This window comes from Ptychodera flava, chromosome 7 (genome assembly GCF_041260155.1).
Source record: "Ptychodera flava strain L36383 chromosome 7, AS_Pfla_20210202, whole genome shotgun sequence".
Classification (NCBI taxonomy): Eukaryota; Metazoa; Hemichordata; class Enteropneusta; family Ptychoderidae; genus Ptychodera; species Ptychodera flava.
In genome coordinates, this window is record NC_091934.1 from 15,927,960 (window position 1) to 15,944,626 (window position 16,667).

The 16,667-nt window shown below is 38.7% G+C and overlaps 1 protein-coding gene across 1 annotated transcript in view; it reads right to left on the reverse strand.

The window, feature by feature from the left end:
* Positions 1-16,667, reverse strand: part of LOC139136864 (protein sidekick homolog) — a 311,194-nt gene that overhangs the window by 17,434 nt on the left and 277,093 nt on the right. The window lies entirely within an intron of this gene.

A 16,667-nucleotide genomic window follows, 5' to 3' on the forward strand; every position in this document is an offset into this window, starting at 1 on the left:
TGAGAGTGAGATCGAGATTGGAAAATACAGTTACCAGATTCATTGAAATATGCATAGAGTCACTCAGTGAAATTTATATTCATGCCTCTCAGTAGTATTCTCACATGTTAAAAGACAAACCATGGATATTGTGATTCACCAGTTTCCTAGAATCCGATATAAAGAACACAATTGGAACTATTTTGTGATTATAAGATCTTGAGCATTTTGTTATAATCTATTTAAAAATCATCAATCTAACAGTGTTTTTGTGTGAAGGCGGGGGCAAATTTCATAAATTATTGATAATTGCACAATCATCAAATACACCTCGAACAAATTTTACATTTTTGTCTAGCTTTTCGCTTGCTTAGGAAAGGAGAACCAATTAAACGTAACTGATTTGTCAATTTTGTTTTGTTTAAGTCAAAATACAAATTCCCCTTCCAAGGTTGATTTGAAGGCATTTACTGTTCTCAACAACGATGCATGATAAAATTTTAAATTTTCGATGGGAAAATGGCTTTCTACCTCTACTTAAATTAGTTCTGCTGTAGTGTATGTTTTTCGGTGATCTCTCTTTCAAATGATTTGGTAGATGTTAAGAAAATGTCTTGTACATTTATTTATTTCAAATACAAGGAAATGAGACCTGGTAAATTTGCTTAAACTACCCTTTTCTTGTCAGTGTGCTAATTAATGCTGAAAAATTTTACAAAATCACTGAATTATTTCAGCTCTTGTATTAAAACTGAACTATTTTTGGTAGACGCAAAGAAATGTAATCAATATCATCTGTCTGTTGAAACCTTAAAATATCAACGGCGGAAACCAACAGTTTTTGTCTGGAATTTTTAGGGACTGTGCAGAGATGTCTTTGCAGCTTTCAGGGACCACCCAGATGTGACCCTGAATCTTTCAAGGACTATCCTGGTGTGACCTTGAAACTTTCAGGGACCACCCAGATGAGTCCTTGAAACTTTTAGGGACCACCCAGATGTGACCCTAAATCTTTCAAGGACTATCCTGGTGTGACCTTGAAACTTTCAGAGACCACCACGATGAGTCCTTGAAACTTTCAGGGACCACCCAGATGAGTCCTTGAAACTTTTAGGGACCACCCAGATGTGACCCTGAATCTTTCAAGGACTATCCTGGTGTGACCTTGAAACTTTCGGGGACCACCCTGATGAGTCCTTGAAACTTTCAGGGACCACCCAGATGTGACCCTGAATCTTTCAAGGACTATCCTGGTGTGACCTTGAAACTTTCAGGGACCACCCGGATGAGTCCTTGAAACTTTCAGGGACCACCCAGATGTGACCCTGAATCTTTCAAGGACTATCCTGGTGTAAACTTGAAACTTTCGGGGACCACCCGGATGAGTCCTTGAAACTTTCAGGGACCACCCAGATGTGACCCTGAATCTTTCAAGGACTATCCTGATGTGACCTTCGCTCATCAGCTTGTGCATTCACAAGCATTACTTGGTAAAGCTGACAGGCAGAGGAATCACTGGAAAGATTTGGTCCAACTTCCTGCACATAAGCGTCAATATTCAGCACCTCGAAGTTAAGATTATGTAATGGCTTAACCCGGCGTCCTCATGGCTCCGATGTGTGACTGGTCGGCCGGCGCTGAAACACGTCTTTGCGTATTAATCACGCGACGAGATCTACAAGGCATGTTCTCCCTGGCATAAATGTGATGAACTGGGCAGTGGCTGAACTTTCCATCGGTTTAAACGAGCCTCTTGACGATTAATGGCAATGTACTCGTTTGTTGAATATGCTGTCCGAGCCGACGCGACGCTGGTAAACAATTTGCATGATGGCATATTCCATTTTAATCTACAGGGACACCTAGGGCGCATCGCGCGATTGTGTAAGGTCCCGGGTAAGGTACATGTTGCTCTTTCATGCTGTAAAGTTTTCCCACCGTTTAAAATACTGTGGTTGTATGTTACAGTCTTCATGATTAATTTGGAGATGTTGTCAATGATGCTTTTCTTGTTAAGCGAGACACCGAATCGTACACCAAATATGGTCCTTGCTAATTAACATAATAAAGGTCACGGGTCACATTGTTGTGAGACTCTGCATTGTTTCAAGTCGATTGTGTAAACGACGCAACGTTCGAATGAATTTTGTCCACTGCACTAATTCCTTCGTTGGGAAAGGTTACCGATTCTGAATGTAGGACGTCCATTACCTCAGTTATTTAATGACAGGACTACATGGAAAGCAACGGAATACTGGATATCGCCGATGAATTTGATGTATGTTACCAAGGTCCTTTGTGGAGTGACAGTGCTGTTCCCGATCTCGACAATGATGTCAGCAACTGTGATCGTAGCGTGAACATGACTAAGTCTATGAGTCCTTGAATCTTTCAGGGACCAATTGAGGTGTCCCCGAATCTTTCGAGGACTATCCTAATGTGACCGTGCAACTTTCAAAGACCGCCAAGAAAAGTCCTTGAAGCCTTCAGGGACCACCCTGATATGTCCCTTGATCTTTTAAAGACCACTCTGATGTGACCTTTAAACTTTCAAGGACCACCCGGATGAGTCCTTGAAAGATTCAGGGACCACCCGGATGAGTCCTTGAAACTTTCAGGGACCAACCTGAGGTGTCCTTGAATCTTTCAAGGACTATCCTAATGTGACCTTGAAACATTGAGGGATCACCCACATGAGTCCTTGAAACTTGCGGGGACCACCCTAATGTGTCCCTTAATATTTTTAAGGGACCACTTAGATGTGACCCCTAAACATTGTTTGAAATAGTTAAGAACCAATCAGATATGATCCCGAAACCTTCAAATGCATCCAGGTCCTCTGAACAATACAGCAATCATGAAAGTTTGACCTTTAATCTTCACATTTTCAAGAATGTGTATCAATGAGATGAAATATCCTTAAAAAATTGTCAAAAAGGATACATTTACAATTTTTGAAAAGCAGATGGCTTTAAATACCACAATTTTTTAAATACTACTTTAACATTTAATTCAATAATTACAGTTTTGATGTTTTCACCAGAAAAATTGATAATTACTAAATGATTTGAGTAAACCCTCTCTTAGAGAGCATATTCTGTGACTTTAGTGTTCATCTTATAATCACAAAATAGTTCCAATTGTGTTAAAGGACAATTATTATACTGGCTTACTGGAAAAATGTCCGAAGAAAAAGAATGCTAAAACAACTCTGCACGAAAGTACCATGAAAGCTGTCTAAGTTAAGGCTAACTGTAGTTCAGCAGTAGTCACATGCATGTACAAGTTCAGGAATACCAAGTAAATCAGAAAATTAGAAGATATTCCATACGATTAGGTTTGCACATATTCAACAAAATTAATTTCTTGTTCCGTGCTTTGAAGTGTGTTTCCAGGCTATAGGAAGTCACTGGATAGTATTGGTTTGCATTACCTCGAGATAGAGTAATAAGTTATCATTGGCACACATTTTGACTCATTCATGGCAGGTTTTTTCCATTTGTACGATACCAGAGGTTACTATAAACAGTTAAGAATTCATTTTGGTAAGCCAAAGTCCAATTGGTACAGGACAAATATAAAGAGCAGGACTACAGTGGACAGTGGACAGATCTCAGCTCTGCTTGTTTCTCTGTGATTGTCACCTTTCCTTACCGATCCTTAGACAAAATACGGCAATAAGAAGGTATGAATGGCTGGAGACGCCATTGAATGTGGTTATTGATGATTTACCTCATCTTTGATGTGATTTTTGGTGAAAAATCGAGGTTGCAGTTTCTGTTCTGGTGAGTGCAGAGGAAGAAACTATAGGCCTGCTTTCGAATAACAACGAGGTGATTGACATTTCTGCATGATGGACATCTGGACTTATGTAATTGCCTTGGGCCTATTGTTCAGTTCCACTTGTGTGAACACAGTATATGGACGTTCCAAGCCAGATGATAATTCTTGTGGCAGTAACAGAGTGAAGTATGGAGCTCGCGTCTGCTATTATAGCAATCATACTGCTTCCTTCAATGTATTGTTTAGTGATGGGGATGTTCATCCAAACCCAGGTCCCAATTTAGAATCAAATCAACAACGCCCCAATACTACTTCATCAGGTGTGAGGAAACCGCTCAGTATTTTTATCAATGCATGTTTCTCAGATGCAGATGCGACGTTTGACATTTTACACCTGACTGAAACATGGCTTAATCCAAACATTTATGACGGCGAGCTGCTTGATGTCGACACATACTCTATCTACCGAAGGGACAGAATCGATTCTCCTTCACTGAAATCAACTCTTACATCTCGTCGCTGTACTGAATTTGAAACATCAGCTGAAATTGTTTGGGTGGAAGTCAAGCTACCAAGACAGACTGTATACGTATCACGTATTTACCATCCAAGTGATTCACCAAACACAGTTATCAACGAACTTGACAAATCATTAGATTTAGTCAGCAAATCTAAACGACCGATTGGCATTGTCCTTATCTGTGGGATTTCAATCTCCGTGATATTAAATGGTCTCTGTCAGAAGATAACATAGTTGAACCTGTTTCATGGTCATCGAACAGGTCAGATTTGTTTTTAAATAGCTTAATTTTTGAACATGGACCCTTTCAGTGTGTTAAGACAGAATCTGTAACAACAATTTTCTAGATCTTGTATTTGTAACATCAACAATAGAGAAGTATATTGTGTTGAGCCCATGGTTAACTCAATTCATAGGGCAAAAGTGTGTGAACTGTCAATCTGACAGAGTTAATACAATTATAGGAAAGCTGATTTTAATGATTTAAATAAAACACTGGCTTGTATATCCTGGTGTATCCTAGAAGACAAAGTAGATATTGATGAGTGCATCGACCTGTTTTATAATCTGCTGTTTTCAGCAATCTCTGACTGCATCCCAAAAGGCAATGCAGGCAAACGACAATTCCCTCCTGGGTATGACAGTGATCTTATTTGTTTGCTCCGGGAGAAGGAAGCTGCTTTTCGTAATTATAAGAGGGGCATTGCTTTTAATGTGAATTTTCTAAAGCTGGAGCAGAATTTAAACGAGCAAGTAGAATTAAATACAAAGAGTATGATTCAAATGTTGAATATGACATTCAAAACAATATTAAACGTTCTGGGGACATGTAAAATCAAGATGTAAATCAAAATCTGTCCCAAACTCAGTGCGCTATAACAATCAGTCTGCCTGTAAATCGAAAGAAGTTGCAGATTTATTCAACAATTTCTTTCAGTCCGTCTTCAAACAAGACGACCAAACCACAACTGTTCCACCTTTTGATGATGTCACAAGTGATGCCTTATGCAGTGTTCATATTTCTGTACACATCATTCTCAAACAACTCAATACATTGAATCCTAACAAAGCCATGGGTCGAGATAACATATCAGGTATTTTATTAAAGCGATGTGCAAATCAACTCGCTTACCCACTGATGGTTTTATATAACAAGTCAATTGAGAAAGGTACATTTCCAAGCCGGTTTAAGCAAGCAAATGTTGTTCCAATTTTCAAAAGTGGTAGCAAATGTGATGTTACAAACTATAGACCAGTGTCACTTCTCTCCTTAATAAGCAAAAAATTTGAGAAAGTGATCTTTGATGATATATTTAACCATGTTAAACAGTATATATGTAATTCACAGCATGGCTTCATTAAGACTCGCTCTACTCAGACTAACCTTGTAACCTATGTTGATTTTCTTGCAAACTGTTTTGACAAGAAACTACAAGTTGATAGCATCTACACTGACTTCTGTAAGGCTTCTGTGTTGTTTATGTAAAACATAATGTGTTCATGGTCAGATCACATTGCGTTCATTTTATTACTTAAGCTGCCAAATATTTTAGGTTTGTTTCTAGTCCTTATTCTCTGACAAAGATAATGCAGTGACATTGTTCAGTTTCTCTTTTTTGGGGTCTGATTTTTTTTTATTTTTTCAGCTCAAAAGCAACTATCAATATTTGCCGTGTCACGGTTAATCTAGATTGATGCGTGCTTGGAAGAGAAACAAAACGCTTCTCTTTTGGGTTAGTATTTGTACATATTCTGGTACTTATATTGAATGGTATGAATATTTGAAATGTGAATATGAAATGATCTTTAGTCTTAGATTACCAGTAGTTGTCCACAGACTACAGAGACTCTCAAAGTGTAAAGAAAAATAGCATACCGTGAGAGTGACATTGAGATTGACAAGTAAATTTACCAGATATGTTGAATCATTTACCATCACATGCCCATATGGAATTACTCTATGAAATTTGCATTCATGCCTTTCATTAGTATTCTCACAGGTTAAACGATAAACCATTAATATTGTGAACCACCAGTTTCCTGGTATCCGATATAAAGGACAATTATTATACTGACTTCCGGGGGAAAATGTCCGAAGATCAAGAATGCTAAAACAACTCTGCACGAAAGTACCATGAAAGCTGTCTAAGTTGACTCTAATTGTAGTTCAACGGTAGTCATACATGCATGTACAAGTTCAGCAGAAGAAGAAATTAGAAGATATTCCATACGATTAGGTTTGCACATATTCAACAAATTAATTTCTTTTGCCGTGCTTTGAAGTGTGTTTCCAGGCTATATGAAGTCACTGGATATTATTGGTTTGCATTACCTCAAGATAGAGTAATAAGTTATCATTGACACACATTTTGACTCATTCATGCCAGGTTTTTTCCATTTGTACGATACCAGAGGTTACTATAAACAGTTAAGAATTCATTTTGGTAAGTCCAAGTCCAGTTGGTACAGTACAATTTCCTGCATTTGACTAACAAGCAGTGTTGCTTCATGATTCATGGATAAGAGTCCCGACTCTATGGAGTGCTGTATCCAAAATTAGTATGCATATGTTCGTCACTGGTAGGAGACTTGCGAATAATATATGTGTTGGTTACTTTATGCTATTCTAGAATGAACATGTATAGCCACCAGCACAAGAGATTAAAATTATTTTTATATTCTTACATCATTTATACCGCCCATGATGTTTGTTACTGAACACCAGGTTCCTTGCTCTGTGGTCATAGATCATATTTGGCTTGAAAATAGTCATACGCTGTGTTGATATTACGCATACGTAAAAAGTGCTATAATTAGACCTTTGTTGTTTATATAAAACATAATATGTACATGGTCAGATCACATTGGGTTCATTTTGTTCGTTAAGCTAAGAAACATTTTAGGTTTGTTTCTAGTCCTTGGTCTCTGAAAAACATAATGCAGTGACATTGTTCAGGTTTTTTTGTTTGTTTGTCGGATTGAAAACTAGCCGTATTTTCTACCTTTGGTTGATAGTTCTCCTGGTGGACAGAATTGTCCCCGAGACTACTCGTTCACCCAGTTATAGCGTTGTATTCATTGCTTCGCTTCGATAAAGTTTGTGTGTGCGATGTGTGTGTGATAGTGAGCGTATGTGCGTGAGTGCTTTACGAACTCTACAACGTGTGGAGCGGTCGCAGTCAGAAAAATGTAACAACTTAGCCGGCTATTGAACCACTCTTTATTGAGAGTGGGGATTTAGCCGTGCGGTTCTGTCTGCTGCCTCTCCGCTAGGCGACTGATGCCGTATGTTGTGGGTTCGAACCCGATTGAAAACTAGCCGTATTTTCTACCCTTGGTTGATAGTTCTGCTGGTGGACAGAATTGTCCCCGAGACTACTCGTTCGCCAAGTTATAGCGTTGTATTCATTTCTTCGCTTCGATAAAGTTTGTGTGTGCGATGTGTGATAGTGAGCGTACGTGCGTGAGTGCTTCACGAACTCTACAACGTGTGGAGCGGTCGCAGTCAGAAAAATGTAACAACTTAGCCGGCTATTGAACCACTCTTTATTGAGAGTGGGGATTTAGCCGTGCGGTTCTGTCTGCTGCCTCTCCGCTAGGCGACTGATGCCGTATGTTGTGGGTTCGAACCCGATTGAAAACTAGCCGTATTTTCTACCCTTGGTTGATAGTTCTGCTGGTGGACAGAATTGTCCCCGAGACTACTCGTTCGCCAAGTTTAGCATTGTATTCATTGCTTCGCTTCGATAAAGTTTGTGTGTGCGATGTATGTGTGATAGTGAGCGTATGTGCGTGAGTGCTTTACGAACTCTACAACGTGTGGAGCGGTCGCAGTCAGAAAAATGTAACAACTTAGCCGGCTATTGAACCACTCTTTATTGAGAGTGGGGATTTAGCCGTGCGGTTCTGTCTGCTGCCTCTCCGCTAGGCGACTGATGCCGTATGTTGTGGGTTCGAACCCGATTGAAAACTAGCCGTATTCTCTTTCAAATCAAGAATAAAAATCGGGGGTCACCGTGCAAATTTTGGTTCTAGAGAAACAAATAACCAACGATTTACTGATATTTCAAATTCAAAATGGCCGCCATCCCTGTGTTAACTCTATGGAGAAAAATAAAATTTTCGAATTTTGAAAAACTAAGACGGTGAAAACTTTTCTTACACCAAGAGCTTTAAAATGAGCCCCCACAAGTGGTAGATCAGAAAAGAATTGTAGAAATTTGAGAGTCAGATTGTCTGTCCCCGAGGTGCGTTCTACCTTAAGTCGCATACAAAAGTCATGACAATATATATGTAGATCCTCAATCGATATAAACTGAGCAGTTTCCTGAGTTAGACGGAGAACTCTAGGAGATGCCTCGAGATGAGATTCGACCGTGACTGGCGACAATTGTTAGACTACCCTAGTCATAGAGGTTATACCATGTTACTAGTGTGTTACTCAGCTAATCAAGTACGACGACTTGGAGTATTTCTGTGTACCTGCCGCTGTCTCTTCTACTCCGACGTTCTACCCCTGAGTGTACGTATCAAAGCACCTCAGTCATAGCTACCCACCACTCAACCAACGCTACACGACAGTATTACACTGTTAACTGTGTAATAATAACTGTGTAACTGTTAATAACAGTGTAATACTGTCATGTAGCGTGGTAGAGTGGCGTGTTATATAAATTCATAAAGCTGATGTTACAGGCTTGAAGTGCAACAATAATACCTTGTTGTTGTTAAGAGATTTGTTTCTTGTTCTTGGTATTCAGCAAATATGTCGCAATGCAATTTTGTTTAAATGAAATAATACGTTCATCAGATACATTTGGCCATGTATATGTACCTGCCTCAAAGAATCCCATCATAATCACAAAATCCGACGTGAAAACTTAACCCATTCAAAATATTTGTACAAACAAGAATGACAGTCAGCAGCACGTAGGCAGTGTTTGGCAAGCTGAATATTGGACAGCTCAACATGCTGTAGGGAGTAGAACAAGAACGCAATTGTATAAACTGAACAAAAATATTGCCAAAATAAAACGTTAATACATCTTCTGCCCTGTTACTACATACTGGCAGTGACAGCGATACATGTAGCTCTGACTCTGATGTAGTTTAAGAAGAGTTTCGGTCATAGGACACTCAATTGGCAGTGAAACATACGTCTACATGTACACAAGATCCAGCCAGAGAGCAACACATAGAAGACTAGGGCAGTAACAGTTACCATGGATTTTTGAAGACTAGGGCAGTAACAGTTACCATGGATTTTTGAATTCTGGCATATGACAACAATCAAATATTAGAGATAAAAGATACTTGATCTTATACAAATGTACGATGAAAAGGCAGTTTTCTTCTATGAAAATCACTTAAAATGAATAAATTAATTTCAAGTTCATGCAGTGAATGAAATTTTCGTACAATAACACAAAGTAAAACTTTGAACAGTAAAGACTCTAATTTGAATGGAAAAATGTGTGACTAAATGGAATCACTTATTTTTTATCAAATTTGCCATTATTACACCCAAAATTTCTGAGATAAAAACATTAATTTCATGGAATAGTTTAACCTTCCAGTATTGTCAATTTTGTAAAACATTTATAAGTGGCATCTAAGTTGCATATGTCTTGTACTTTTGAAAACAAATGACGGTAGGTCACTTTGCTCATTTTTTCACAATTTGGTAAAACGTAGCTAGAGTTGGATAAACTCAAGTCGGCTTTGACTGAGAAACCCGAAAAGTCCACTGATGCATTTAAAAATGAATCAATTTAAGAACTTGCCCTAGGTAAATGGCTCTACAACCTGTTGATAAGAGGTAGTGTTGAACATCTGCGTGCAGAACTGCTTATTACATGTTTATTTTTACTCTGCGTGCATTCCTAATAAATATGCGGCTATATGGTAACTTTGGGGAGGATTTGAAAATTTTTTAGGGTATTGACGGGGGATCTGAAAACATAGGGCCAAAGTCCCTGAAGCTACTATAGACATGGATACAAAATTAAGTATTTCCTGACTGTATGAAATTATCTCACTAAGATCATCCTAGGGACCTGTAAACCAAATATTAAAGCTGTCTGACCAGCGGTTTGAAAAAAAACTAGCGACTCAACAGTTGACAGAGCTGTGCTGTGTTATGTAGAGAATAACCTTTTGTGACACATGTATTGATGAAGAAGGTGGATATCTTTGATAGCTCATTTCAGGATGGCCTGACCAAAAATGGAAAAAAATTCCGTAAAAATACAGATTTGGATATTTCATCACAATTTTAACAAATCTAAGTTGGGTTACCCTAGGGACCTGTATACCAAATAACAAAGCTGTCTGACCAGTGGTTATGAAGAAGAAGATTTTTTACCAAAAACACCTTTTTTGGCATTAATTTGCCTATTTTTCAACAAGATCAAAAATTAATAAAAAGTTTCTCAAAATCATATTTATCATCTACACAACAAATATCAAATCAGTAAGTACTGCAGTTCTCAAAATATTTGAGTGGACAGACGCCTCACAAACGGACATACATACATACATACATACATACATACATACATACCGTACATACATACATACATACTGACATTGCACGCCGGACAGATACCCATCCCAATAGCTTCTATAGACTATATTAGTCTATAGTAGCTAATAAACGAGAGTTAATTACATTCTAATTAAAGTAAATAAGACTTGCTTAAATCAAGATTTTCATCATAAAAAAACAGCATATCTGTCAGGTTATAAAGAATCTTAAGCTGGTTATCTTTTTATCAGTATTTTCATCCTATTAACAAAGCACATTTTAACTTTCAAATTAACATTGTAAGTAAGTTCTGTTGAATAAGTTGAGACTGTACGTACTCAGAGAAAGCACACTGAAGAGACAAATGTTTTAAACTTAAGAAGTTCAAGGTCATCAAAAGCATCATGTAACACTTTCATTGCACTGTTTACACAGATTGCATAATTGCTATAAATAGCACATGAGGAATCTTACAGCCCAGCTTTACCATAAAAACCCTATCACTTTGACCACTCTTTTAATTGACCACTCTATTTTTTTCCTCAAAAAGTAATTTTATTTTATCCTTACCAAGTCAACCATAAATGGAAATTAGAACTTTCTCTATCCTTATTTATTTGACCACCCTATCATGACAAACTATTTTGAGCAATTTCTTTCAGATAACATACAGGGCACAATAAATGACGGTTCAGAATATGTCATAGTTGGGATTCAGGAAAGTTGCCTTTACATGTTTTAATCCTCCAAGATGGTAAGCATTTCACTATGAACTGTCAAAAATAGTTGAACTTTCTGATAATTCTACACTAAAATTATTTTGGCTTAGATGATTTCCTAATTAATTCAATTATTTAAAATCATATTAATTATTTTTTTCTGGGTGATTGATAGGGTTTATACAGTACAAGAATTACATACAATGTAGGTCAAATTTTGATCAAAAATGACAAAAAATTTCCTAAAAATACAGATTTGCATATTTCATCACAATTTGAACAAGTCTAAGTTGGGTTATTCCTAGGGACCTGTATACCAAATAACAAAGCTGTCTGACCAGCGGTTATGAAGAAGAAGATTTTTTACCAAAAACGCCTTTTTTGGCATTAATTTGCCTATTTTCAACAATATCAAAAAATAAAAAAAATCAGTTTCTCAAATTCATATTTTTCATCTACACAACAAATATCAAATCAGTAAGTACTGCAGTTCTCAAGATATTTGAGTGGACGGACGCCTCACAAACGGACATACATACATACATACATACATACATACAGACTGACGACGGACGACGGACGGATACCCATCCCAATAGCTTCTATAGACTATAGTCTATAGTAGCTAAAAAAAATAATGTTTTCAATCGCGATTCCTCCACCCCCTTACCCTTTTTATGAACGCTGCCTAAGAAGTCAAGAATAACAAAGTGAAACCGGAACCGGACGATGACCAGACGCGGATTCGGTGTTATGGCCTGGTACACATGGATTTGTGTGCATTGTAATTTGAGTGAATTGTAATTCAAGGATCTATGACTAACTAAAACTTTGGCAAAGAAGCAATCGCTTTCGTCTACCAGGCGCCAAATGTAAAATAATTATTTTACACATTAGAAGAACATATTCATAAGAAAAGGGTGTATTTGCATGCATTTGCCAATAAAAAACTACTATAGCATAAGTATAAATAAATCAATACAGACATAAGTAAATACATATATGAGTGAAAAAACATACATATATGTGAACCATTTCACACAAGACATATGAAGACAGACACACACATACATACATACGTGCATACGTACGTGCATACATACATACATACATACATACATACATACATACATACATCCATACATACATTCATACATACATACATGCACTCACGCACGCACGCACATACATACATACATACATACATACATACATACATACATACATACACAAGCCCATATGCACTCATGCACGCACGTACACACATACATACATACATACATATATAAGCCCATATGCACTCATGCACGCACGCACGCACATACACACACACCCACACACTCATATACATATATACATACATACATACATACATACATACATACATACATACATACATACATACATACATACATACATATACACACATACAGGATCGAAAAGTTTACATGAGGGGAACGAAGTACGCATGCGTATATCCACTCGCGCACACACACACACACACACACTGCTACTCGGAAAAGTTTACATGAGGGGGAACGAAATACGCATGCGTATCTACTCGCACACACACACACACACACACACACATACACACACTGCTACTCGGAAAAGTTTACATGAGGGGGAACGAAATACGCATGCGTATATCTACTCGCACGCACACACACACACACACACACACACACTGCTCTGAAAAGTTTACATGAGGGGGAACGAAGTACGCATGCGTATATCCACTCGCAGCACACACACACACTGCTGCTCTGAAAAGTTTACATGAGGGGGAACGAAATACGCATGCGTATATCTACTCGCACACACACACACACACACACACACACACACTGATCTGAAAAGTTTACATGAGGGGGAACGAAGTACGCATGCGTATATCCACTCTGAGGACAAAGCAGCGTTTGGCAGTGCAGAGCAGAGACGAGAGTATAAGCTGATCTCCATGGAGACGAGTGGCCCCGATCCGAGGACATGTAATGGCGATACAGAAATGCCTGAGGCGGCCTCAGTTGCCGGTAGTAGATTCACTTCCCCGAAAGAGAGTCTACTGCAGCTGACTCTGGACCTGCTAGAAAGAGTGACTGAAGTACAAGAAGTGATTGTACAACGCACTTTTCATCTGCGTCGACCAAACCATAACTCGAGGGATTCACCGGCTCCTTCTACCAAGTAAAGTATTAGATTTTCAACCCTGGCATAGAAGTAGCTACTAGGTAATCGCCGTTTGACTTCATTTAGAAACTTTTTGCCGTGAACAGTTGTACGTTGAACATTTGACCTCGCGTGAACTTTCCCAGCTGAGAGGGATTCGTCGATATTTATCGTGATGGGCTTTTGTGTGTGAGCCTGGAAGAGTCACGATCGTGTAATTCCGCGTTGAGCATTATGTTTTCGGACAATTGTTTTGTTTTGTTTTATTTTGAACTTTTATTGGACCGTATTTAGTGGACATTTAAGACTTTTGTGTGTTTGAGTTTTGTTTTTGTATTACGGTTAACTTTGATACTTTCTGTAGTGAAAGTATTTGATACTGAGTAGAATGACTTTTAAATTTTAGCAGACATATGTTTCATTGATGTATTGCCCATCGAGTGAAAGTTCCAACGGGAGTTATGGAACTCAAAGGAGGGGGTAATGTGACGTTTCTGGATGTGTAAACGTCTTTGTAATGGTTTCTTAATTAATTAAGTGTCTTTTAATTGTTGTGTTTACGTTTAATTATAGTAGCGAGTAGCGTACTGTCCTTGGTACATGCACTTAAGAGGTCAGTAGACATATCCGATGACATGACTGGACTGCATTCCAATGCGTCTCTTTGTCTTAGAGTGTGTAGTAATTTATCACTTCTTCTGACAGTTGTTTTTGCCAACGTGGCAGTATTAGTATTAAGATGATATTACTACAGATTTCGATTCAGTGTAATTAGGAACGACGTCCTTTGATGTCGATTTAATCTCGATAACATAAACATTGTATCGCGGGGCTACTAAAATAATTAACTTGGCGCTATCAGTGTCTGAGGAAGTGGGGGGGGGGTTATTACAGTTTACGAACAAACAGACAATACAGTTCATTCCTGAAACATATTTTACTTCCAAACATTTGAAGCCAAAAACTAACGTTAAAAATTAATAAAATCCAACAAAGACATGACCATATTTCACGTTCATTACAGAAGTTGTAAAACATCAAGCCATAGAGAAAACGTGTTGACTGGCATGTCCATGACCTAAACATTTCACAGTTGTGACATGGTATTGGTTTTTGTCATCACATGAAATGAAGATTTGAATTAACACAGAACTTATGAGTATCACTATAATTGAACACCAGTCTTACATTTTGAGATAGGAAACCTTTCACAAGTGCACCTTAATCGGAAAGCTGACATCAGCATAAAAATCAGACAACTATGACAATATCGCGATTTAAAATCGGTACAGCATTCTTTCACTTTCGACGGGCTGCCGATTAGTTTATCCGTAAACAAGAACATGAAAAAGGCACACCACCACATACAGTCTCATCTTGTGGCCTGCGTTGTCGGCTTGTATTAGCATAATTCCTATACGTTACGTTAGCTGGACTTGATAATTTGCGTAAAATAACATTTCAAACTTGGAGGAATCCCACAGTGGAAAAATAACCATGGCAGTCGGCTGCCGTAATGCTAGACAGTGCATGAAAAATGGCGTATTGCGATGCAGCATGTCTCTATATTCAGGACACTTCAAACGTTTCTTCAAGTCATTGAATAAATATTCAACTGTGACAGGATTTTATATCAGGCGAGTATGTCGGAGTGAAAACATATTCAACTCCTAAATTGTCCAAGGATTGCCGAAGTGCTCTTCCACCTTCATGGTGGTGAATAGGACAATTATCTACCACTATCACGTCACCGGGCCGAATTGCTGGTTCGCCATTGTCCGTGTTAGCATCAACAGCTTCAGTAAAAAAACTGCAAAAACTGAGTTGTGTTGGATTCCCCCGCGATTATGTTTGCGTAACAAATCCCGTTAGCACCCATCAGTAAGTACGTTTAGAGTCATATTTGGACTTTTTGCATATCGTTGCAATTCAACGCATCGCTCGCCAACAGGCGAATGACCGTAGTTTTGTGAGCCAACAGACGGTAATTGAATTCCAGATTCGTCCATAAACTTTACAGTGTATGGATTACATTGATTACAGCGAGCGGAGGGGTAAGTCCAGTTAAGGACTTGGTTAATGGCTGTATGCTGCTCGTTCCTGTTCCCAGAGTGTCACCTAAACTCTGGTGTTGCTGCTCTAGCCTTGCCAGACTGTCTTAACAGAAAGACAGTTCGTTCCAGTACTCCGTTGCTGTCTAGTTCCAGTGGGCATACTTGGCATTCCAGACATTCATTCCCTGCTGAGTGGAGCTACGTACGATCCTGAGTAAAGTAAGCAGAGAGTTTAGAGAGCAGAGAGTTTAGCAGTAAAGCTGTTGCTTTAGTTCCAGTAAGCTGTTGCTGTAGTTCCTGTTGAATGCTGTATTTAACCATTAAAGAATATAAGCCGAATGGCAGAGAGCTGTAATACACGACTCCCAGTGTTTTATTGGCCTTGGTTGGGCCGTTAACCCCAGCAGAACTTCGCCGGCAGGTACCATTAAGTCAGAAACCCTTACGGGGCCTCTAAGCAGTGTAGTATTACTCAGCAGTCTGGGTTATGTCCATATAGAGGATAGTAGGAAAGAGCCAATGGCGTACCGTATATGTAATGAAATTAAGGCAAGAACCAATCACGTACTGTATATGTACAAGTGTCAAAGTTACGTTGGTTCACTTCGTTCAGATCGCGATATGACTTGACAGATCCACCGATCGAGTGAGACTGTTGGCTACCCGGAAGTATCTTAGCTCCAGCCGATTGGCGACGTTCTACCCTGTCAAAAATTGTAAGATTTCATCAGGAATAGTTTTCTGAGTTTCTTAACCCTTTGCCATATTCGACAAAGAGTTATTGGACGTTTTTCGTTCTCTTTTCCAGCTTTTGGTTAACTTCTCGGCGATTGATCCGCCGCGCGTTTTTCTGAGCGAAGGGTCAATCGTACCGGGCAACGCATGGTGATCGAAAAAATCGTGCTCCATTGTGCTCC